At 41.1% G+C, this 25,794-nt stretch overlaps 1 protein-coding gene across 2 annotated transcripts in view; it reads left to right on the top strand.

Annotated features, from left to right (window-relative positions):
• Window positions 1–25,794, top strand: part of LOC149070274 (uncharacterized) — a 195,935-nt gene that overhangs the window by 69,425 nt on the left and 100,716 nt on the right. The window contains exon 1 of one of the 2 annotated variants that reach the window (XM_089250239.1): window positions 16,019–16,141. The exons of the other annotated variant lie outside the window; for it this stretch is intronic. The gene's annotated coding sequence lies outside the window, so the exon portion shown is untranslated. Of the gene's footprint in view, window positions 1–16,018; window positions 16,142–25,794 lie in introns of those variants that run through there. 2 annotated transcript variants of the gene reach the window in all.

The following is a 25,794-nucleotide window of genomic DNA, read 5'->3' as shown; positions in this document are numbered from 1 at the left end:
GTTTTTCTCAAGTCCCCGGCTAAATTTTTCAGAACTCCTGCCTTATATGAAATTTATAGTATGAAAAAGAAAAAAAAAATGATGAAAACCATATTAGCCCCCGGGCTGTAGCTCTGCCAGTCCCACTCTTGTGAGGGGCCTCATGCCCATGAGTGACCCCACCTTATGATATTTTGTATAGTACAATTAATTTTGAAAATAAATAGGAAATATGTAGGCTGCTTATTTCCAGCTAAAGTATGGGACTATCAGGCCCATACTATACTATATGGGCCATAGCATCACTTTGCCTAAGCAGCCCCCCCCCCCCCCATGATATAGAGACGGTCCTGATAGAACTCGGACTAGCGGGGAGATAAATAAATTCTAGGCTACTGGTCTGGAGGTCAATTTTCTTTGCAAAATTTTCGTTCAGTATAAATTCACTGAAAAAAATCATTTCAATACGTATAAAGTGTCTTGCTTCTAGATCAGAGTTGAAAACTCTGGGTAAGACAGGGGAGCCACGAGAAAAAAATATGGTTCAAGGGGGGCCACGGGCAAAAAAAGGTTAAGAAACACTGCTCTAGACGACAGACATTGAGATTTGACTGTTTTATGTGTTTATTAACTTGGGAAATAAATTGAAATTGAAAAAGAAATTGAATCGAGAAAAAGTTTCTCGCGGTCCCCGAGAAATAAATACTACATATTACTGTTTTCTAATTCAAATCTTATGACAAAAAAAATCAGTTTCGGGGGAGCATTGGATTCCTTTGTTGTCGTGGACGCAAACGTCACGATTCGAAATAAGTTGAAGACTATTTTTATTCGATTCTCTGGGCAAAACACATCGTGGGAAAGTAAAAAACGTCCTGAGTGTAGTAATTGGGGAAACACGACCACGTCATTGACCATAAAAAGGGGAGAAAATATCGCGTTTTCTTCCAACTTTTCTCAATTTTAAGTTCCTTACGAACGTTTTCCGTCCGGAATTTTTTCCGTGATTGCATCTTAGAAAATACTTTTTAGAAAATTACATCGATCTCTCACGAGGGCAGAAAGTTTCAAATACCGAAGAAGAAATCATGGGCGACTCCCCCGTACAGTTGAAGTTAATAAAAAAAGTGCATATATATATATATATATATATATATAATAGAGACAATCTCTCTATATATAGACTGAAATCCAACGCATACAGTCACTGGCGAAATTCCAAGAAAACTCGCTTTGTGCTCAGTAAAAAGGCAAAAAAAAAAAGTTTTTGAAGAGAGTATTGAATTTTGCGATATGGCGGAACACACACAGCCGAAAAACGAACGTGTGCTGCTAGGAGAAATGTGATTTCTATTCTTTAAATCAGAAATGCTCAACCTGCGGTCCGCGGGCCAAATGTGGCCCTCGAAGCCATCTGACGTGGCGCGTGAAATCCAACCTAATTTTGTGAAATTGAAGTAGACGCCACATTTCCAGATCATTTGAGTAACTCACCGGGCAGTTCCACATCACTTGAATGGCTCGTGACATGTTTCCAGATCCCTTAAGTGTGTCCCGCAACACATTCCCCCGATCATTTAAGTGACCCCACGGCGTATTTACGGGTCACCGCAGTACAGTTCCAGAGCACGTAAGTGATTCACGGCCCAGTTCTAGATTCTTTAATTGACCCGCGGCGCAGTTCCAGATCAATTACGTGACCTGAAGTACATTTACAGGTCACTTAAGCAACTGTGGCATACTTACAGCTCACTCAGTTGTCCACGGTACAGTTTCAGATGACTTAACCCATTAGCGCCGGTTGGTAAGAAAACTTTCCATTCTAAATTTTACGTTTTTTCTTTGCCAATAAATGGTGGAAGTTGTTTCCACTCATTTTTTGTTTTTAAAAAAATCAAAGTCGTCGTTAATGGGTTAAGTGACCCGAGTCACAATTTTCATAGCACCTTCCCAGATCACTCAAGCAACTCGCGGCACAATTACAGATCATTTGAGTGGTCCGCGATACATTTATAGGTCATCGCAGCACAGTTACAAGTCACTTAAGTAACTGCGGCGCTGCTCCAGATCACGTAATCAAGTGGCCCGCGACACGCGAACGTTTCGCTGTCCGGAATTTTTCCGTGATCGCATCTCGGAAAACACTCTGAGGCCGGTATTACACTATAAAAGTTTGGAAAAAGACCTGTTATAAAACTTGAAAAATGCAGCCAATAAGGCCACCGGTTGCATTTTCTAGAATGTAACCAATGCGCTTATTGGAGGCATTTTTCAAGTTTTATAAAAGAACTTTTATCAAAATTTTACAGTGTAATACCGGCCTAAAACCTGTATCGCACTATTAAAAGTTTGATAAAAATTCTTTCATAAAACTTGAAAAAAATGTAACCAATAAGCACAGCTGTTACATTCGAGCGAACTCGACCGACCCACCTATCGGTTGAAGTTTTATAAACGAACTTTCATCAAACTTTTATAGTGTAACCCCGGGGCCTAAAGCAGATGACATCGATCTCATATAAGGGCAGAAAGTTTCAAGTACCGAAGAAAGAAATCATAAGCGACTCCCATTTTTACAGTTAACAAAAAAAAAATATATATATAATAAAATAGAGGAAATCTCTAGACTGTGGAATCCAACACACATACAGTCACTGGCAAAATTCCAAGAGAACGCTTTGTGCTCGGTAAAAAGAAGTTTTTAAAAGAGGGTATTGAATTGCGATCTATGGCGGCCGGAAAATATTCTTATTCCGATAGTTTCGAGAGAGATTCTTCTTTTAAATAAAGAATGGGAATTTTTTTGTTTGGGGGAAATAGAAATGAAAATGGAATGACATTGACTGTGTGTGCGATTCTTTCTCTTCAATGTGTCTTTTGTGCAGCGGAGTTTGAAGAAGGTCGTAATGTTAATCTCCTTGTCATTAACCCGTAGTGGGCGTAATTTGATATACTTTTTTCCCATTTTTTTTTTGACTGTGGCGGAAGAATGAAATAGTCTCTTGCAGTCATGTGAGCGTATGGTAATGTACTTCCAGAGAGAGAGAGACGAGACCACGCCCTGCTGGAGAAATGCAATTTTTTTGCTCTTTTTTTTAATTCTTGCAGAAATGGGAAATATTTCCGGTCAGAGCGGTTCGGTCGCGGCGAAGAAGACACGTGAAAGGATGTCTCTCGTCGTTTTGGTGATGTTATTGAATACTGGGTGTGTTTGAATAGTTTGTGAGTGGTGGTGGTTTACGGCCGTATGCACCGACGGCACAGCTGTCGAGTCTCCCGGATTTCTACTCTACCTCCCGGACTCCCGAAAAATTCTTTTTTATCTCCCAAAATCCGTACATTTGAGGGAGAAACTAATTCCCCAAGAACTTACTACCCCTTCCAGGCTAATCATTTCAACTTTTTCCGGGGGGGGGGGGGCAAAAAGCACATGTACTCAATGTATGTGTATATATATAGGCCTATGCCATTTTTAGTGTATTTTCAAAAGCCACCCCCCCCTGACTCCCCCTCTAAATGACGGGTTTGACCCCTTCCCAAAAAAAAAAAAAACCAACCTGCTCCTTCATAAGCATTTTTGCAAACTGTCACCATTTCGTCAAATCGCAAAAAAAAAAGGAAAAATAATAATAATAATAATTTTGGGGAGAAAACGCAAAATTCGCCAATCCGCTTTCGTGTCCTCCGGAAATGCTTAAGAGGCTTAAATAACTATAGGTAAAGTTTCAAAAGCTTTCTTATCTATAGAAGGCTTGCATGTTCCTAGAAACTTGTGGGAGGTTTGGATAATTCAAAAAATACGTATAAGGCCGGTATTACACTGTAAAAGTTTTGTAAAAGTGCTTTGATAAAACTTGAAAAATACAACCAATAAACTGATCGGTTGGATAAGCTTGAATGTAACCCATCAGCTTATTCGTTGTATTTTTCAAGTTTTATACAAGCACTTTTATAAAACTTGTATAGTTTAATACCGGGGCTAAGGTGTGCGCTTCTCTTGAAAATTTGAAAATGCGCAGGAAGCTTGCGTATTCCTGGAAATGCATAACTGTCTTGCATACTAGGAAGTGCGGAAGAAGCTTGTCCATTGTCTGTCCGGACTGTATTTTGCCGTTACTAGTATTTTCTTACGGAATTGTTGAGACTTTTTTTTTTTCGACATGGCTGATGGTTTTCCCATGCATCCCCCGAATGCCCCGTACTTCTATGAGGGTATGCGTACCACAGTTTGGGAATGGCTAGTCAGATGTGCTCGGCTCCTGTGCCAAAAAAAATCTTTTGAGCTTTTCCTTCTTTGAAAGCTTTTGAAATAACATGCACCTGCAATGGAATATTGAAACTTGTTCGAGGATTTGTAAACACCCTGAGTATGTTATTGTATACTACTACTATATATACTACTACTTAATGCATGCACCTAGTACACATTCCTTTGCAGAATTTCTAACGAATCGGTTCACGTCGGAACGTGTTGTGTGAGTGTGGTATAGGTATTTTTGTATGAGTGAGCTTAAAAGGAGTTGTTAGATTATCTCCAATAATTGTTTAGAGCCAACTGTCTTAATTTGATAATTTGAAGAAATTGGCAAGGGGTGGGGAGAATTTAAGGTCCACATTGTCATGCAGAGTTCCTATGTGGGTGCTCTTCTACAAGGAGGAAAGACGACGTGGTCCAGGACTTGTCCTGGCCATGGCGGAGGGCTCACCTGAGCCAACAAGCCAACGAGGGAAGACGTGGTTCAGGACCTGGCACCTGGCCACAGAGAACAACAAAGGGCTCAATAGAGTTACAAAGACATCATAAGAGCTCATCGATATAAATCTTGTATAATAAAAATATTTAAATTTGTGTGTACCCCCCTTTTTTTAAATAATGCGTTTATATTCATGTAATGCGTTTTATATGCGTAATAAAGCACCCGACACCGCCCAACCCCTCCTCCCTCATCCGGGGCAATGGCTAAAATTGGCAATGGTCGATAGAGCCTGGGCGGTGCACGGTATGAAATGAGAAATGGGTGCTCTTCTAATTTTTTGATCTTCGTTTAAGTGCATGTTGTTATCGCCAACTTGTGCTCTTTGGGGATGTTGGAAATAAATGGTGCTCGCGTCTAGAAAGAAAAAGGTTGAAGACCCCCCCCCCCCCCCACACACACACACACAATCCATGGGCTAGTTTTACTCCAGAATTTTTTTAGTACAAATTTATGGTTATTTTATTCCATAAAAAGGTAGGTGATTGGCATCTCCTGGAAATTTTTTTGGCAACGCCACATTTGGGTTTTCGTAATATTTCACGTACGGAGTAGTATGTGTTAATGCTCGACTGATTACCCCGTACAGTGAATGATTTGCCACCTGAGCCCAATAACGTCGAGATAAAGGACCCCGAAATCTCTTCTCCGATTTCTCGTAGGTGTTTTTCGTTTTTACGAACGGGAACCCAGTTATTGGCCCGATTCCAATTTTTGAATCTTCTCGCAGGTGATCGCATTTGATCCCGTGCCAAGAGTTACACTTCGTCACATGAGGTTATCACTTTTCCAACAGCCATTCATCTTTTTTTTCTTTTGCATCGACATACAAGACATCTGTTCGTATAACCGCTGATGAAAATAGCTAATTAAAATATCCCCAGTAATGCGTCTTAAGGCGCGAATACATGAACTACGCCCCGCCCCACACCTAGTAGGGCCAATTATTGTCCATGAGAATTTTTTTCCGAGTCTAAGTCGTCTTTGTTTGGCCTTAAGAATGGTTATTTGGCGATTGTATGGGTTTGGAGTAACGAAAATTGGTAAAACACAATTCGTTCGAAGAGTTTATTCGGTTTTAGTATTGTCCTCTCTCTACGACGCAATCAAGTTTTCATACGCTCTTTTATTAAGTGATTCGGTTTTTATACGGCCTCAATGAGATTATTCAGCTTTTTCTACGACCCCCGAAGGCTTTATACGGCCCGCTATGAAGTAGTTTGGTTCCATACGTTCTTATATGAAGTAATTCGGTTCTTATATGGACTTTGAACAGGTTTTATTCTGCTTTAATGCGAGTCTGAAAGAGGTTATCAAACTTTGATATGGCCCTCAAAGAGGTTATTCAGATTTTATACGATCGTCAAAGAGGTTATTCGGTTTACGCACGGCCTTGGACTTGGGTTATACACGGCCTTCTTTGAAGTAATTTGGTTGTTATACGGATTTTGAACAGGCTTTATTCAGCTTTAATACGGATCTCAGAGAGATTATTCAGTTCTCTATGGATAAATCTTCCAGGGCCACTTCGAAGTGGTTATTCAGCTTTCATATGGTACTAAAACACGTTATTCGGCTTCTATATACCCCTCAAAGAGGTTATTCAGCTTTCATATGGTACTCAAACACGTTATTCGGCTTCTATATACCCCTCAAAGAGGTTATTCAGCTTTCATATGGTACTCAAACACGTGTTATTCGGCTTCTATATACCCCTCAAAGAGGTTATTCAGCTTTCATATGGTACTCAAACACGTTATTCGGCTTCTATATACCCCTCAAAGAGGTTATTCAGCTTTCATATGGTACTCAAACACGTGTTATTCGGCTTCTATATACCCTTCAAAGAGGTTATTCAGCTTTTATACGGCTCTCACAGAGGTTATTCAGCTTTTATACGGCTCTCACAGAGGTTATTCAGCTTTTATACGGCTCTCACAGAGGTTATTCAGCTTTTATACGGCTCTCACAGAGGTTATTCTTCTTTGATACGGTCCTTGAAGAAGTTTTGTTCAGTTATAATACTGATCTTCAACAGGTTATTCAGTTTTTATAACGGTCATGAAGTAATTTAGTTTCATAATTCTCTGTATGAAGTAATTCGATTCTTATATACGGACTTTGAACGTGTTTTATTCAGCTTCAATGCGCGTCTCAAAGATATTATTCGGTTCTTATATGGAAAAATCTCTTCGAGGTGGCCCGCGAAGAGATTATTGAACTTTCAAATAGCCCGTAAGAAAGTTATTCAGTTTTTATACGGCCCTATATGAACTATTTATTCGGCCCTTGAAAAGATTTCATTCAGCTTCTATGCTACGGGCTTCAAAGAGGTTATTTTGTTTTTACACAATCCTCAAAGAGGTTATTCGGTTTTTATAAGGCCTTCTATAAAATAATACGCCCCTGTCTGAAGTAATTCGGTTTTGCATTCGGCCCTCTCTTGAAGAGGTTTTATTCGGCTTCAAAAATGCTACGGACCTCAAACAGATTATTCATCGTTTACAGTAATACACACGGTCCTCTAGGAAGTTAATCTGCTAATTGGAGGTCCCGCGGATCGAATCCTCTGTTTTAAAAATGACCTGCCAGCCGGAAAGTTTGTGCTCCTGATATATCTTAAGGGAAAAATTTTGTATCTTAATTTTGAATATCTGAATATTCGTAGGAAAAGGTAGAAAATATATCGGGATATTACTTAAGGAGTCGTTAACCTATTTGAGGTCGAGCATCAAGAAGAATGATGATGATGTATCAACGATAATCAATTTTCTATTCGTGAAATGATTTTTCGAGGAAAAATATCAATTCATTTTAAAAGGTAAATGACATCTTTTTTTTTTTCCTTTCTACGTTATGCGTAGTAATGGAGGGAAGAGGAAAGCTTTAAAATCGATCGGCCTAATAGTTTCATTCATTAATTAGTCAAATGGCATCGATACATTTCAGAGCTTTCTTTACTTTCTCGTTGAGTGATGAGTTTGTAATGCCCTGGAGTCGGTTCTTAAGAGAGACGCCTGATAAATTTCATTAAGCCGCTTAAGAATATCTGGCTTCTCGTGTTCGGAGTTTTGGAAAATTTCTATCAAGACTCACGGGAACTTGTACAAATCACGAGTTGCTCAAATTTTTCATGGGGGGGGGGGGGAAACAGTCAAGTACCGAAAAAACGCCTATTCGGAATGTATCGTGCTACATCTGGCACTGATGAACAATAACATATTTTCTGCAGGATATACAGAAAACTGGATGTTGTGAAGATATTTACCTTTTTGAGATGTTGATCTTTTGAGGAAGGACTGAATTAACACAAGTGGAGAGCGACATCATGTCATATACAGTGGAACTTCGGTTAACGAGCTTAATTCGTTGCACCGACGTGTTTGTTATCCGAATCGCCCGCTCGTTACGCTAATCAAACTTCCTCGTAGGAAATAATGGAAACTTGAATAATTCGTTCCACAGTTATTCATTTACATGAAAATGACTGATAAAAACGTCATTCATTCAATAATGCAACACAATAATAATAAATAATACAATAAACTATTAAAAAATAATAACACCGTAAATAAAATATACAAAAAATATAATAATTTTTACAAATTAACTTACTCTAAACCAGTGTTTCTCAACCTTTTCCAGTCCATGGCCCCCCCCTTTGGACGATATTTTCTTCTCATGGGCCCCCTTGTCTTATCCAGGGCCCCTCCCTACGCCCATCCAAGATCGAAACCCTTTCTATTTAACAAATTGAATTTAATAAAAACTAAATTTATAATGCACAAGTATTTTATAAATAAAATTTAATTCTGGAATCCTGGGCCAAAAGCATGGATCCAGAAGGTAAAGGCTCATGGATGATCCACATAACAAACATACCCTCCTAATGCATCACCCTGGGTCTGTGCCTACCCTTGACTAGAGTTCACAGTGAGCTTCCTTCTTGTGAAGTGTTTTACGTATGGCTGTCTCAACATCATGGGTCCCCCGTACAAAGTGATGTTCTGGGGTCTCATACTTAGCTAGCAGTAACAGTTTACATATTACATACTTATATGAGTTTCTGGGCTATCCCTCATAGGTCCAGCGTATGCCCGAGGGGCGGGACGCAAGGACTTTGAGCACCCCTGACGGCAACTTTAACATAAGTATGCCTGAAATCTGCAAAATCGTAATCTTTGAATGAAATTGTTGCAGAGCGTTTAATCGAAGTGTTGATCAAGTGCTCGTGAGCACGAAATCAGGAACGAACAACGAGTACTCTTGATGCTTCGAGAAGCACCCTTAGTGCTCGCGAGCAACAGGATGGCTGGCTTAAAGGGTGGGTCGCATGAATACCCCCTCCCCATAGGCCCGTGGATTAAGATGGCCCTGGTTCTATGGACAGTTCTGTTGGATTCTGAAAGTAGCAGCATTTTCTCCTATCATATTTCACTTGGAAGCTCTAATTCTTCACAACTCTCTGTGGCCCCCGTCACACTCGTCATGACTACCCCTTCACCGGATTTTCACCCGTGGCCCCCTTAGAATATCTCAGTACCGTAAGGAGGCCATACGGCCCTAGGTTGAGAACCACTGCTCTAAGAGAGGAGGAGGAGGAGGAGGAGGAGGATTACCGTTTAGGACGACTTACGCACTGCACTCAACGTCTGTAAACATATTCTTTTTTGTGTGACTTTAAAATGGAATCCTATCTATGACACTTGCTTTTTCCTCTTTTTTTGGTTGTTTCGGAAATGGGAAAAATCGAAGTATCGTTGGACAGATTTATCGTTAACACTGCTCCAGTTTTATTCGTGGTGGTTCTCTTCTACTAAGTTTTGCACAGATTCCCGCTTTCCACACATCTCTTAATCTCATTTGAAGAGTGTGAAGGGACTTCTCATTTCTCTCTTCGTCTTCCTCGGACGAGATCATAATTAGCTCTTGCGTTAATCATAATAAGTGAGATCATAATAAGCTCTTGCTATTGATTGGAGATCCATCAGTTTGTCTGTGGATATGACCATGTTCCTCCGCTAGTTCTTGAATGTCGGGCTCATGCACCTCCAGTCTCATGGTCTTCCCCCAATCAAACAATCTCTTCGGAAATGGTGGCCCTCCTTTGTTCATGAGCTAGCCCCTCACAAAGTCACGGTCAATAACACAATCCCCCCAAAGTTTTGGGGGGAATCCCACCAGCTCAGTTGTAATAACGTGAAAATAAATAAACAAACCGCCAAATTTTTGCTCGTAATGCGAATCATCGCTCGTTAATCGAATCAAAATTTTTTCAAAAATCTTACTCGTTATGCGAATTGCTCGTTAACCGAAGTTCCACTCAGAGCAAAGGTGCCAATTTTCACAGACTTGGAAAATCTGTAGTTTATCACCTGATGGTACATTCCGCATCAAAGAAAACACGTCACACAAAAATAAAAGGGAAAACCCGGGATACTTTTTTATAAATTTCAACGGGTGACCATATATAAAGTCCGTTTTCCGGGACGACCTTTTTTTGCTGCCCTGATTTTTTTTAGCAATAATTGGCCACTTTGCATGCTTTTGGCATCATATTTGGCGACAGTTACCAATTTTTCGTTCTTTTGAAATCTTCATTCCCCATATATTTCTTGAGAAACCGGGGTGAGCCTGAAATTATGAGGACAGGAAGAGTATTTTCTTTCCAGATTTTCTATTCGAACAAAGCACAATTTGAGGACTTGTAGGGATTTTTCTATGAAAATACGAAAAATCGGAAGAATCTGATTTCCGACCGGAAGATTTTAATAAGGCTGAAAAAATCGGAAGGCGTCCGGGTAGATCGGAAGCATTGGCACTTATGATATAGCCATCTGGTGGCTTATCGTCCATGAGCTATTAGCTCATCGTGGCAGTCCATTTCACGGTCCCGTTTGGCATACATACGCTCCAATGAAGGAAAATTTCAATGTCCTCTGTAGCTCAGCGGTGGGATCAAGGGACCCGAGTTCGACTCCCGGTAGAGTCAGGGATGAGTTGTTTCCTTCCTTAAAAAATCAACATCTTAAAAAAATATCTTCACAACATCCAGCTTTCTGTATATCTCGCATTAACAAGTGGAGAGCGACATCTCATGTCATATAAAATATTTTCTCACCTCTTCTCCTAAGGAAATTCATTTGGTAAAAGTTTTTGATGGGCGCATCCCGCAACTGTAAACTTTGTTTTTTTCCCCCAACAAATTTTTACTTAGGAAATAACCGAAGGTGGAATCGAAGAGAAGAAATATATGTATAGGGTATCCTGTAATTGCTAATACAGAATTTATCTCATCAACTGTCTGCCGTGGTAGAAATACAGTTTCGGTTTAAAAAATGCTTAAAAGGCATTAAAAAATTACCTTGTACCAGTTTTAAGAGGGAAAATACAGTGTGTGTCACAAAACAAAAAAAATTAAATTTTTAAATGGCCCCTATGTCCTGTAACTTCCAGTTAGAAAGTTGTTGCCCTGTCTGTCCCGACACCAAAAAAAAAAAAAAAAAAAAAACCCCCAAGTTTTCGAGTACAAACTTTGCTGAGATATTCGAATTCGAAAATACGGAGAAAAGTTGGGAAAGGACAGCGTAAATAAAGGGAAAGGAGCGTTGTATGTTAATTTTTGCTTTTCCTTCATAACTTTTCTCCGATTTTCGAATTAAAATATCTTAGTGATTATTGCACTTGAAAACATGATTTTTTTTTTCTGTTGGCATCGGGAGAGACAAGGCAACAACTTTCTGATTGGAATTTAGAGGACAGGGGTAGCGTACAAAAATTTAGATTTTTTTTATATTTTGTAACGCACTGAATTTTCACTCTCGAAACATACGTAGTGATATTTGAACAGCATTTTGAGCATTTTTCAAATTACAACTATACCTCTACAGTAGACGTTTGATGAGATAAATTCTGCATTAGCACTTACACGACACCCTGTATTTATAGGTGAAGTTTTTATACGGAAAAAGTATGGATCTAAAATTTGAAATATAAATTGTACTAGAAACAAAAAAAAAAAAAAAGTATTAAAATAATAAGTGTAAGGTGAGTACTCCAAGGTAAACTAGGAATATTTCAAGTTCCATACTGTTCCAAGGAGCGCGCTACTTTTTGTTTCAAGGGACACGATGCTCTATTATTTGTGAAAAGCATTAAACACTTTAAACATTTTTTTCCTTGATGCTGGGTATGATCGAGCACTTGGTGCGATCTATCAGGAGAATGCATGGATTATAATTATGATAAGCATAGATTTTATTTGCTAAATATATATAGTTCAGTTTCAAATCCTTTGCTTTAAAGAAGAAGATCCTGATCGACAACACAGAGATAGAAGAAGTAGAAAGCCTCCTGGGACAAGAAATTACCACTGACAACGGAATCATTAATGAAATAAGAAGGATCAGGATCGGATGGAACACTTTTGGCAAAATCTAATTCTGAACAGCCACGTGCCGTTATGCCTGAAAAGATAAGTGTTGGGACCTGTGCTAGTCCAACCCTTCTGTAAAAGGCTTACATCCCACAGACAGAGCCTGGGCCTCGACTGGTCTTAAAGTTAAAGTGTGTGTGCTGACTTATGGAGCTGAAACATGGACACTCACAAGCAAGACGAGGAACATGGAAAAATGTATACTAGGCATCAACAAGGAGAGACAGAAAACGAATCACTTGGATAAGGAACCACACAAAGGTATATGATATCATGGAAAGGATTAAACGTCTAAAATGGAAATACAAGATATACGGAAGACTGGATGTTGTGAAGATATTTATTATTTGAGATGTTAATTTTTTAAGGAGGGAAAAAACTCATCTCTGCCTCTACCGGGAGTCGAACCCGGGTCACTCGATTGCCGTTCGAGTGCTCTGACCACTAAGCTACAGAGAAGATAGAGGTTTTCCTTCGCTAGAGCGTATATGTGCCGAACGGAACTGTGCAATGGACGGTGAACCGATCAGGTAATAGCTCATGGACGACGAGCCACGTTAAACATACCGCCGTGGTGTTTAACGTCCAAGAAAGAGTCCTCCAAACAAGATCAGAAAAGTGGCTGAAGTCAACTACTAAACCAGACATGCACCTCGTCCATATTCCCCTTCGGAACTTCTTACGAATTGGTACATGTTGGAATGTGTGTGTACGTTTGGTGAACTTTCCGTGAAGTTTGTTTCTTTGTAATGCTTGTTATGTGTAGTGGCTGCCATCTGCAATCGCTGTCAACTGAACAGCAAAAGCATCCGGCAGAGTAAAATGGAAAATTTTTTAGAGGAGACCTTCATCCCCAGCAGTGGATTGGAAAATGGCCATTGACGTTCGCAAGGGGAGGGGGGCGATTATAACACCCCCCCCCCCCTCTCTCTCCACGAGCCAATATTATAGTGTTATTTTGCAGCAAAAACGGTAACCCCCCCCCCCCAGAAGGAAAAAAAATCTGAAACCCCCCCGGAAAAAATTCTGCATACGCCTATGACAATGGCTGATGATGATAATTTTCACCGACTTTGAAACGTTGAGAAGAAACACAGCAAAAACAAGAACACGAGTTTTTTTGTTTTTTACTTTACGTTGCCTACTTGCAAAATTTCTGTCAGTGCCATAGACAAAATGCCGAAACTACGTTCAATTGTAAGGTTTATGTGTATCTAATCTCTCTTGCACTCCAAAAACATCAGCTGGAAAGCAATGCTGTCAAAACTATTTCCAGTGTTTGAAGATGGTCAAGGAACAACTGTTTTCCCCCTACTTAAACACATTCGATCCTAACAGTGGCGAATCTTAAGAGAAATTTCACAAAATGCATGTTCGGATCCATTTATATACTCTGATCGGTTGTTGAATTTGACTTATAGGATTGAATATCATTTGATGGTTGAAGGACTTGCAACCATTACGCGAACATACGTGAAGCCGAATTAATTAATTAATTAATTCTCCATCCTTGCTTCGAACTAATAATTACACCTCGCTCTGGATCTGAAACGGCGTTATAATTCCAAGAAATTAATCACGTTAATTATTTGATTATCTCGGTACGAATGTGCGCGCTTATTGGACGAAATGAGCGAATAGGCAGTTTTCGTTGGGGGGAAATGCAAAACGCCATTTCACAGTCAGTCAGAGAGAGATCAATGCCTCGAGGCTGTCGGAGGAGAAAATAAAAATATCGCATGTCGGAAATAGCTCGGAATCGCCCGCGAAACGGAAACGTAAATGCCGTGTAATATGTATTTCTCGAGGTCATTCGCCATCCGGAAGCAGCTCTTAATGAGCCATTTGGTCGGATTTGTGAGCTGTAATAATTCACCTTTTGTATGAAATAAGCAAACCAACTTGCATCAGCAGCCGGATTGTTACGCGGTGATATGTGGATGGCGGCTTGTCGTTTAGCAATCATTTGTGTAAGACATATTAATCGCCGCATTTACTACTCTCGAGGTTGTTTTGCTTACTTGTGTCCGTAAGAACTCGGATTAGTGCGGTGTTTGTGTTCGGTTTTATGCGGAAACACGGCTCGGAACCTCGTAATGGAATATTCAATCGCGATGGTCTGCAAACATCACGCCATCGGGTTTCGGAGAGGATTTGTGGCTCGCGTATTCATTACACGCAGTGGCGTATTTATAGGAAGAAGGAGTGGCTTAGTGGGCTACAGATCAGAACGGCAAGTTCGGAGAGGCGGTAAACTTGAGTAACGAGTTGCCAAGAATATTAGTAGGATGGGAGCAGGACGGCGAGAATTGTATTGCCTACCACAAATTCGCTCCTCCCAGAGAGCGAGGGACTAGGTCAGTGAGGGACCAAGAATGTGGTACAGGCATGTAAATGACCAAAAGAGTGATATAGAGCAGTGGTGCGCAAACCGTGGGTATCATACAGGTTTTATCAAATTCTACTTGCACAATAATCAATATATCGGCTCCGTCATGCCGGAATCACGAATGTGCAATGTCCTTGCAAAATAAGGAACTTCGGAAATGACGTTTGAATGGTTACCTATGGAAGTTATTTTCAATTGAGTAACTAATGAAAATCGCCTAAAGTGTTAATATCACCTAATCACAATCGAAACCAGCCTTCCGAAATGGGAACGCACGGTATTCCTTTCGGGACAACACGTTTACTGGTAAAAAATGGGAATGTCTCGGTTTTCCGGGACATTCCAATGGTTAGTCCATGTTGGAGTCGCGGGACATATGGTCAGCTTATGTAGGGGTCGCCGAAAAGATTTTTGGCCAAAAGGGTTTGTCCACAACTGATTGTCAGAGCATGTGTAAGAATGTAAATGAAAAAGAGTGACTTGGAGCGTGTGCAGGTATGTGAATAACCAAAGAATGAGCCACAGCATGCATGTGCCAGCTTGCTAATGATCAAAAGAGTGACTTATAAAGCGAGGAACCAGGTCAGTGAGGGACTAAAAGAGTTATCTGGAGAGTGCGTGAGCATGTCGGGAAACAGCTCGGAATTACCCTAAACGTAAATGCAGTGGAATATGCATGGTGTCATATTCGCCATCCGGAAGCAGCTCTTAATGAGCCAATTGGGCGGATTTGTATGCTGTAATAATTCACTTTGTATGTAATAAGTAAAATAACTTGCATCAGCAACCGGGTTGTTACGCGCTGATGTTCAAATACCCTTGTGTGTGGATGATGGCCTGTCGTTTTGCAATCATTTATGTAAGAGATATAATCGCGGCGTTTACTACACGAGGTTGTTTTGCTTATATTTGTGTTCGCAAAGACCCGGATTAGTGCTGTATTTGTGTTCGGTTTTATGCGGAAACACGGCGTGAACACACCTCATAATGGAATGTCTAATTGATGGTCCGCAAACACATCACGCGCCATCGATTTTCTGAGAGGATTTGCGGCTTGCGTATCCATTACACACTCCATTTTACTTGTGATGTATTGACGCCGGAGGTTTCTTGGACGCGGGAAGTGGAGTACCATTTAGTTGTCTTTTAGGGTCCGGATTAAACCCGGGCCGTTCATTGCCCTGCTGTGTTTAATGGGATCGTGATGGAAATCGGACGACGTCGGTGACGTATCGGGATCATCTCAGTGAGCATGTGTCTTTCGTCTTTTTGGAAGCTGTGGCTATTTTTTTCCCCCACGTGTGGCCCATATTTCATCCCCGTTGTTTCTTATGTAACTAACCTGTAGTACATACATGCAAATCTCGCAGGTCAAATAAGGTCCTCGGATTTACCTGATGTAGCCCGTGACCTCGAACCAAATTTTGTCAAAATGAACTAAGTGGCACAATATTTTTTCAGATTACTCGACAACCGGCGGAATATCTACAGTTCATTCGAGCGGCACATTTACAGATCCTTGAAGTGACTCGCGCGGTGCAGTTTCAAACCACTTGAGTGACCAGTGGCCCATTCTCAGATCACGTGACTCGCGCCATATTTTAAAATCACTTTCAGCCCGCGACACAGTTATAGAGCACTTAAGCTACCCATGTTCCAGATCACTTTGGTGACCCGCGGAACATATAACCAGGGGGGCGCGGTAGCCCAGGTCGATAAGATGCTCGCCGAAAGTACCAAAGGATGTTTAGAGGTGTCGCGAGTTCGATACCCGGTTCGTCCTTGTCAGAAAACTTTCCTGACAGGGGTACGACAAAAAACGGCGACTTGACCGCAGCAAAAAATTGCTACCGCAGGGAGTCCCCCATCGAGGGGTTAGCGTACCAACCTCTCGGTGAGTTTAAAAAACAAGCCTGCCGTTCGGAACCGGCAATAAGTTGTAGGTCCCGGTCTAATTAGCCCTCGTGTGCAGAAAATGACCGTGGTGTGACAAAAATGATAAAAAAAAATGATCATATAACCAGGGCCGCCGCCACCACCTCCATTCAGAAGCGATACTCCCGTCTTCTTATAGACGATATTTTTTGAGTAAATTTGTGCATAAAAATTTTATAAACAAAATTCTTTGGACCCTTCTGGGAGGGGGGTCTTTAACGCATGGCCCGCGGGTCAGATGTGGCCCTCGCGCAGCTTTTTGCCGTTGCCCGCCGACCACTTTGAAAAATAAATTACTATACATTGAAAGGGGGAGTTAAATTAAGATCTGATAAAGCTCGCTTGTCGCTGAGAGCTGTACTGCGGTATATTTATAACTCTAATATACTTTTGATACATCAAGAGTGCGCTGTTCTAACGAATTTGGGGCTCAAACACTTTTGAGGACCCCATAATTTCATGTTCTGTTTCGGGAGGGAACTTTAGCATCTAATTAGGTATAAATAACAACAGAGAGAGAGAGAGAATTACTGAGAAAATTACCTTGATTGAAGAAGTAATTTTAAGATATACATTATTTTTAATTGATTTCAGATAATTATAATTTTTAAAAGAAATCTTTTTAGAACTATTTACGAAGTATTTAAGATGCAATTGAATATATACAGGGCGCTTCCTCGGTGGGGGCGACAAACTCAGGAGGGTGGTAATAGGCATGAAGAGGAACAAAAATTGCCATAGAACATGGTATCGCAAACCTCGTTTAGTCGGTGAAAATCGCAAAAATACTTATGAAGTGTGTGACGTCGAGTGGGACAAAAAGCCCAATGATAAGTAGAAAAAAAAATCTACTTGACAGCATGATTACAACACAGCCTGTGGTGTCAATAACTCCTGTAATCATTTCTCTTCGTCTACTTTCTGACATCGAACTGTGCTGCACAGGCTGTATTGTAATCATGTTGTCCCGAGTAAATGGTGTTTTTGTACTTATTTTAGTTTTTTTGTACTTATTTTGCACTTATTATACAGCACTTTATACACCACAGGCTGTGTTGTAATCGTGCTGAGAAATAAATGTTTTTCTTTCTTATTAATGACCTTTTTGTCCCACTCGACGTCACACCCTTCATGAGCATTTTTGCGATTTTCACCGACTATACGTGGTTTGCGATACCAAGTTTTATGGCAATTTTTGTTCCTCTTGATGCCCAATATCACCCCTTTGACTTTGCCGCCCCTTCAAGGCAACACCCTGTATAACAACATAAATGAGAAATTACACTATAAATGTTTCACAATAGATCTTCCACAAAACTTGTAAAAAACAAACAATAAGCCGCTATTATATTCGCTCGAATGTAACCGATACATTATTATTGGTGGTATTTTAAAGTTTTATAAAATAACTTTTATCAAACTTTTATAGTGTAATCCCTGCCTAAGAAAGAGAGGAGAATTTTCATTACTTGAAGAAACAGTCAAATTTTTTTTTTGTTGCAAAAAAGTGCTTGTTTTGTTAGTAGCAACATCTCTAGGGCCGGCATTATACTATAAAATTTCTAGAAAAGTTCTTTTGTAAAACTTGAAAAATGCAACCTGTAAACGTATCGGTTACATTCGAGCAAATGTAACCAATAGACCTATTGATTGCATCAAAGTTTTATGAAAGATCTTTCATTAAACTTTTATAGTGCGATCCCGGCCTTACTTGTATTTTTTTTTGGAAATTCGAAAATTTCCAGTGCCTCGGATTATCCGGAAAGTCGAACTTCCGGGGTTCGGATTTTCGAGACTCTACTGCATTAGTTTCCCAAACTTTTTATTCCACCGCCCCCTCCCCAACTCAAGTGAACCCATTAAATCCGTGTAATTTCATTCAACCGCCCCCCCCCCCCGGATCATTCCATCGCCCACCAGAGGGCGGTATTGCCCACTTTGGGGAAACACTGCTATACCATACCGTAAAGGAATTCTCATTTTTAAAAATTTCTAAAGAGAGACACATCAAGACAATTTTCCTTTCAGGTAATTAGACGTATTTGTCTTAATTTCTTTGCTTGTCACGGCGACACTTAATGAAACTTTCCAGATTCGAGTCTGAATTAGGTTTCCCCCCCGTCGCAAATGGCACTCCCAAGAACCTTTTCGCATTACCCACGGCAGGAAAAGAGGGAGAGAGAAAGGCTCCTCTTTTTTTTTTCCCGAGTTAATATTGAGTTAAATGTCTTAAATTATTATCATTTTATTTATTTTGTTAGCGCCGCCGCTTTCTCTGTGTGAAATTAACGCTTCGCTTCAGCGGAAAATAATGAGTTTAGGACTCGTCCTCTCTCTCGCCGAGGAACGAATAGTGTTTCTTCTTCTTCTTCTCATTATTATTATTATTACTGAATTGCACTTTAAGATCCGTAAAACTTGATTTCGGGAAATGAAATTGTCCAGAATTTCTCATCTTTTAAAGAGAAATTTAAAATTTCTGGTGCGATTGCGGAGAGAGTTGCGAGAAATTACTTCCCCCCTTTCGGCAGAGAGTTTTTCTTTAATTTATTTACACGTTTGTAGAATTTTGAACGAAATTCCACTGGATGTACGAGTGGACCCGCTGTTGTACACGGTGAGCGCGAAAGAAATGAAGGCTTCGTACGTTAATTTAGGAAAATGGCGTATTTCTTATACAAAGTGTGCGAGTACTGTCGCCGGCCGCGAACCGTTCAGCGGTCGTGTAACCCGGCGAGTTTGGGAACCGGAGCTGGCGGACGACTTGAGGTCGGGGTTTCTTAACCCAAGTGGCCCTGTGTCGATCGGGCCTTTCCGTGCTAAGCTCGATGTCGACATTGCTGCAACTGTGACCAGGTTGAATACTAACAGAAGAGTTCTATCGCCATAACGAGAGGGGTGACGTACACGTCGAGACGAACGATTCTTGCGGTGGAGGCCAATTTCGCAACACATTTTTTTTGGATGATATGTACGCAACTACCTTCTTCAGGTGTCATCAAAATATGGCATTCCCATTCGCTGTTGTAGTCGAGTGATCATAGTGACGGACTCGCATCGCGAGGACCCAGGTTTGAACAGCACCTCCTAGATATAGAAGGCCTCTGCACTGTTTGCCATAAACGTCATTCAGACAACGTAGCAACTTTGCCACCTTTTGAAACACAGCATCCTATTTCGTTTCTTCTTATTTTGGCGTAGAATCTTTCTGATTAGATCACAAATACCGCATAGTGATTGGATGTGGGGCATAGAAATCGCCAATTCTGATCCCGATCATTTCTTTTCATCACGACGATGATACTACTACTTCACCAAACACCAACTCTGGCCATATCGCTATATTGCAATTTACTGCCATTAGTGAGATGGGTTGGAAGTGAAGGCGCTGTCTATCGGTGGTCGCCTCGAGTTCGTTAGGGAAAATATCTTATCGATATCCTCCCTTGGGTTCGAACCCGGGACCCTGACAACAACCTTCACGATGGTAGACGAGCATCTTACCACCATGCCACTCGGGCACCGACGATGATACTGACACGAGCAGGGAATTTTTCCCCCCTGAATATTTCTGAGGGGGAAATAAACTACTTACTGACGTCACAAGCAGAGTGCGAAGGCTTTCTATCTGAAGGAGGTGCTGGTTTGAACCCACCTTCGCCACAGTGGTGGTCGATCTCCCAGTTGAAAAAAAGTATCGCCAACAAGCCTACAACGATACAATTATTCAATCATTACACTTCACTCATACTTAGAAAAACTGATGGCAGATGGTACTACACATAACAAGCATTACACAGAATCAAACTCCGCGTCATGTTCACTATACGTACACGCACATTCCAACATATACAATTCGTTAGAAGTTCCGCAGAGGAATGTGAACGAAGCGCATGTGTGGTTTAGAAGTCTCATTCATACCACGAGGGGTGACAGGAAAGTTTCATACGTGGTGTGAGAGGTTTTCCAACTGTTGGGTATGCACGCACACCCTTCCGGCACAACTCCCATTTGGTACTAAATTGCTTATGATGGCGATAGACCGGATTTGTGCTCGGTTTGAAGGAAAGAAAGTTTAGTATGTTGCAAGGGTCTTTGCTCCGTATAAATCTCCAAGAAAATCTGCTCTCATGGCATGGACGGGGATGGGGGGGGCGGGGGGGGCGGGGGATGCATTGCCCCCCCCCCCCAGCGTTAAAGGTGAAGTCTACTGATGTAATGTATTTATGAATTGTCATCATCATCATCTTGCCCCCCCCCAACAATAATGACTGTGCCCCCCCCCCTGACTTCCAAGTCTATCACCGCCTATGCACGCAGTTAGTAGAAAGTGATGATTGCAAATGGATTAAAGTATTTTTCCGGGTAAAAGCAATAATAAAAAATTGATAAAAATGTTTTTGATTCAAATGGGGTTTGATTCCGTGCACCCCCCCCCCTCCCCGAGACTTCCAAGTCTATCTCCGCCTATGTCTCATGGAGTTTCATGTAGGCTGAGTGACAATGTGCTTGGCATCTTTCGTCGTTAGTTATCTCTTGCTAGCCAGTCCCCCGCGAAAACCCAACCGTGTAACCTTGGGATATCTCTCGTCGACTGGTCACCAGTCACTTCCATAAGCCTCGCCATCCATGGGCCATGTGCAATAGCTATTCATTCGACATCGTCAGTATCATCATCAGCATTACATCAGTCCTGCAACGAAAATGATGATGACGCTGGTGCGATGAAAAGAAACACGCGTTATACGGGACTGAATTTTCTTGGCGCCGCGATAAACTGAGCTACTTACTATAACATGCCTCAGTTTAGCTGCTGCAATGATGATGATGATGGTGTGACGACGATAATACACAAATTCCGCTTACGAGACAAATCTATTCGCGCTCCTGCTTTTCATCAAAATTTCACCAAAAAAAAAACGGATGAATAGGAGAGACATCTAGTAATATTTACTTGACGGGATAACGGAGAACAGATGTCGAACCCGTAAACCATTTAATCGATTATGATGTCGATGACGTGCAGTTTCGTTTTTTTTTTCCCCATCGTATTAATGAAACTTTTTCGATCTAGCCTAAAAATGTAGTGTTTTTACGATGCTTGTCGGAGTGGGGTCAAGCCCCTTCGTGTCATCACCGGCTGATGGACTTGACTGGAGCTTAGACTGGCGACTGACTTTCGGGCGCCAAAGGGTCCCGATCGATGTTAGCTCTCTGCCCTACTCTCTCTCTCTCGCGCGCTTTCTCTCTTCACTTCCACGGTATGGCCGTATCAATGTAAGTATGCATTCGAGGAATCCCCCGTCTTGTGTTCCGGTATAAAATACGTGTCAGTTTCAGGCAAGAGAGTGATCATATTAAACACACATACACACGCTCAGCCCATGGCCGTCGGTGTCATCTGATGTTGCCCATGTGAGCTCGAACTTAATTTTTTTAAAAATGAACTAAAACAGCGGTACGTTTTTTTCCATTACTTAATACCCGCGCTGCAGTTCTACATCACTCAAGTGACCCGCGGCACACATTCACTGATCACTGACGCCAGTGGTTCGTAACCGAGAGGTGAAAGATAAGGAAAAAAATTACATGTTGAGATACATATATAGATAGATAGATATAGATAGAGATAGATCTTTTAGCTTCCGTTTATGTAGAAAATGTATCACATGAAATTCTCGTTGCTGAAGTTTCTTTTCCGATTAGCGTTCGTTGTTGTTTCCAATTCGATTGAGAAGAAACGCCATCAACCTTTTGTGAAGGCAGACATTTTTTTCTAAAATCCATAGACAACAATGTAAACGGGTGACCTCGTTATTGGGGCGTCGCTCCGGAAAAAGCGGGGTGTTTATGCCCAAACTAATTTTCGCGGTTTATTTACGTAACTGTACCTTTGTGTTATTAGCATGCTGCGATTAGATTTGGTACAGTCGTGAAAACTTAGTCAATTTCCAAACAAACATATATACAGGGTGTCCCGTAAGTCCTAACTCGGCCTTTATCTCATCAAATGTTCATCGGAGAGGAAGAGTTTCAATATGAGAAATGCTCGAAATATGTTCAGAAATCACTCTGCACCCGTTTTGAGAGTGAAAATACAGTGTGTCACAAAATTAAAAAAAACCCAAATTTCCATACGGACACACTATCCTAAAAAACCCAAATAGAAAGTTGTTGTCTTGTCTCTTCTCAGACAAAAAAAAAATACGTTTCCGAGTGCAAGATTCGCTGAGATATTTGAATTCAAAAATCCGAGAAAAGTTGGGAAAGAACGGCATAAACTAACGGGCAAATCTTGTTTTCCCTCGTTTATGCTGTTCTTTCCCACTTTTTCCTCCGATTTTTGAATTCAAATATCCCAGCGGATTCAAATATGTATCGTGTAGAGACTTGAAAGGTTTTTTTTTTTGTTGGCCTCAGAAAAAACAAGGCAACAACTTTCTGATTGGGTTTTTCAGGACAGTGCGTCCGAATAAAAAAATTAGATTTTTTGTGACTTGCACTGTATTTTGACTCTCATTTTCATCATCTTTTTTAAATCGGATTCATTTCTCTTAAACGAATGCTTGATAAGATAAAGGCCGCATAAGGACTTACAGGACACCCTGTATATTGTTGTACCTGCTGGAATCAATAAGTTGACGAACAATTCATTGCAACTTGCAAATTTCACGAAAATGTAAAAAAGAACACTAACTTTTTTTTTAGTTTAGTTTTCGAATTTATTTAGGAGATAGATCATAAGATCTCTCAAGTGTATGATTGTGTGACTCAAGTGTGACTCTCAAGGGTATCGATGGAATTACTAGCAAATTCGCAGATGATGTGAAGCTAATGGGGGTAATCGGGAAGGAAAGCGATAGGGAGTTGCTCCAGACCAACTTAAACAAGATTGCAGCATGGGCAAATGAATGGAGCATGACGTTTAGCGTAGATAAGTGCATGGTCGCTCATTTTGGTTCGAACAACCCACGGTTCTCTTACGAGTTGAATGGTGTCACTATCCCGGATGCAACTAGAGTCACCGATTTGGGAATTCTCATTGACGAGCGACTTAAGTTTTCTGAACATTGTTCAGCGGTTGTCAAAAAAGCGAATAGAATGCTTGGTCTCATTTTCAAAAAGGTCTCTTCGCGTTCTCCTAAAGTCATTCTTCCGCTTTTTCGAGGCTTAGTTCGTCCTGGACTGGAGTATGCTGTAAGGTTTTGGAGACCATACCTACAGAGGGACATAGACTTGATTGAAGGGGTGCAGAGAAGAGCTACGCGTGTCCTTATTGGCACACAGGGCTTGAGTTATGAAGAGAGACTTCATTTTTTGAATATGTTTACATTGGATGAACGCAGGTGTCGAGGAGATATGATCGAAGTGTTCAAAATTTTCAATGGGATGGATAGGATGGACCATGAACTTTTAGTACACCGCCAATCGACTGCTTTTACAAGGGGACACCAGTATCGATTGGTGAGGGACAATGCAAGGTTATGGTGTCGCAGGGAATTTTTCTCCAATAGGGTTGTTAATAAATGGAATAGCTTACCCCCGGAGGTAGTAAATTGTAACACAATTGACACGTTTAAAAAGAAATACGATAAACATGTTGGGGTAAATCGAGAAGCTATCCATTCTTAGAATAAGACAACCATAAGTATTCTTTATGGGCATTGTATAATATTTTATCATGTGTATATATTGTTTGTAATTTGTGTTAATTGCATTTTTAATTGGGTTGCTGTATTTTTTAAATATATGACATCCATATTTTTATGGGCATCTTTTTCTCAGCCACCTCGTTGGGCATTTTGCCTGTTGTGGCGTTGTATTTGTATTTGTATAAGTGGCCCCTCGGCATATTCCAAGATCACTCAAGTGGCCCGTAGCGTATTCCCATATCATTTAAGTGACTCGCATCATATTCTCAAATCACGTAAGGGGTCATTCAAGTATTACGTCAGCATCGAGGGGGGGGGGAAGGGGGTTTCGGATTTGCTGACTTTTGATGACGGGGGGGAGGAGGGAGGTTTGAAGGTTGCTTACGACAGCACGCACCCTTTTTGAAGATATGAAATATTCTAAGCTGCTGACGAAATTTTGCTGAAAAGGAGGGGGGGGGGGTCAAAAATGGCCAAAAAATCTGCTTCCGTAATACTTGAGTGGCCCCTAAGTGACCCGCGGCATTTTCCCAGATCACTTAAGTGGTCTGCGGCACATCTACAGATCACTCAGGTGGTCCGCGGCATATTCCCAGATCACTAAGGTGACCCGCGACGCATTTACAAATCACTGAAGTGGCCCGCGACATATTCCTAGATCACTTAAGTGGCCCGTTGCATATTCCCAGATCACTTAAGTGACTCGCGACACATTCACAGATCACTCAAGTGGCCCGAAGTTTGTTTCCAAAGCAGTGGAGTGGCCCGCACTCTCTCTCCAAAACGGTTCAGCACCCTTCCTATAAGACAAAATCCGGTTGCATGTGTGTGTGTGAGAGATTAAATACATGCGCGGATGTAAAGCTGTTTCGCGAGCCTTATCTTCCTCTTTGGCTCGAGCGGGCTTTAATTAGGTCTCGCAGTCGCCGCTCCGTTGGATATTGTATCTGATGGTGAGACGTTGGACGTCTCTTTCATTTCACGGGTGTATTAACCCATTCCGTACGCGCGGGCGGGACACCAATTTCAAAATGAATCAACTATAAGACTTAGGGGAAAGTGGCTTTTCGTTAGAGGTGATGAGAAAATTCAGAGATAATCATGGGGAGAGAGAGAGAAGAGAGAGTGCGTGTTATATCGCAGTGAAAGTCTTAAGTTAGCGCGTTGGTTATCTAATCTTGATTATTCTGTTCTCTGTTTTCTTTGAGAGATAATTCCATTTCCGGGTCACGGGGTTCGAGAGTTTTTTTAGTGTTTCCGTATACTGAGAACACAAGAACCGCTCATTAGCGGTAGAATCAGATTATCTGTGTTTGTGAGAGAGATGGCTGAATGAATTTTTCCGTGACTCTTAATCATTCAGCTATTACGCGGAGAAGGGTTTACCCTAAAGAGATATTGAGAAGGCACCCCTTGTATTGATCGGGGGTTCCTAACCAGAACGTCCAAAATTGTGCATTAATTTAGTTCCTACGGGTGGTTTCAACGAGGGTTGGATGTTGGGACCGTCTCAGTTCCGAGGTTCCGTTTCTGAATGCAGCGAGCGTAGTTTCGCATTTTACAAGTTCAGGTTTCATGCATAGTCCGCGAAGAATCTCTCGGACTGTATTTTCAGTGGCTGTACTTCCACGTGTTCAACACTTGAAGCGG

The sequence above is a fragment of the Pholcus phalangioides genome, unplaced genomic scaffold (assembly GCF_987345545.1).
Source record: "Pholcus phalangioides strain wild (caught in Gottingen) unplaced genomic scaffold, Ppha-v1.0 ptg000022l_1, whole genome shotgun sequence".
In the NCBI taxonomy this organism is placed as follows: Eukaryota; Metazoa; Arthropoda; class Arachnida; order Araneae; family Pholcidae; genus Pholcus; species Pholcus phalangioides.
This window is presented reverse-complemented; position numbering and strand designations above follow the sequence as displayed.